Below are 734 nucleotides of genomic sequence, written 5' to 3'. Positions count from 1 at the left end.
GCCTTCATTAAAATGAAGGCAACTGGGTAGGAAGGGCTCAGGCTGCCAGTATGGAGGCAGCAGGGCAGAATGTCCATCTGGAATGCCGGACTCCTGCAGGTGTCATTAGAGATCCCCACACACTGGGTAGTGTCCCTGCCTCTCCCCTTCCCTTAGAAGTGGGGGACAAGGTGAGAGAAGAGAGAGGAGAGGGTTAGCTCCTAGGGGAGAGAGAGTGTCCTTATAACAAAAAGGAGATGGGACAACAGGCCACAGGAAAGTGAGGAAAAGTTTACTGGAATATAAAGGAAAGCTAGTAGCAGTTTCCTTTATGTAGGAAAGGCATTCAGCTATTTTGTCCTGACCTTTTTCTAGGATTCTGGAAAATTAGGAGAGCAGTGTGCTAGTCTGCAGGTGGGGTATATGCAGAGTCACTCTTGGGTTATGGACTCCTTTCCCCTGGAGTGCTGCTGTGGGAAAGGTGTCAGATGCCATATCCTCTTGTATATAATGGAATTAAAAATGGGTACATTTTCTGAGACACCCTTGAGAGAACAACTGTGGCCCTAAGGACAGGTCATCCATTAAGCGTATTATTCTGTTATTGACACTACTTTGTTCTTGCTGTGGTTACATACACACATGCATCTATATGTACACACTCACAATCATTTTTTAATTAATAGAGCATGAGAGACAGAGAGGAAGACAGAGAAAGAGAACAGGAGAGACCCCGCAGCACTGCTCCACTGCTT

The sequence above is a fragment of the Erinaceus europaeus genome, chromosome 1 (genome assembly GCF_950295315.1).
Source record: "Erinaceus europaeus chromosome 1, mEriEur2.1, whole genome shotgun sequence".
In the NCBI taxonomy this organism is placed as follows: domain Eukaryota; kingdom Metazoa; phylum Chordata; class Mammalia; order Eulipotyphla; family Erinaceidae; genus Erinaceus; species Erinaceus europaeus.
The sequence above is the reverse complement of the archived record's forward strand: the minus strand, read 5'-3'. Positions refer to the sequence as shown.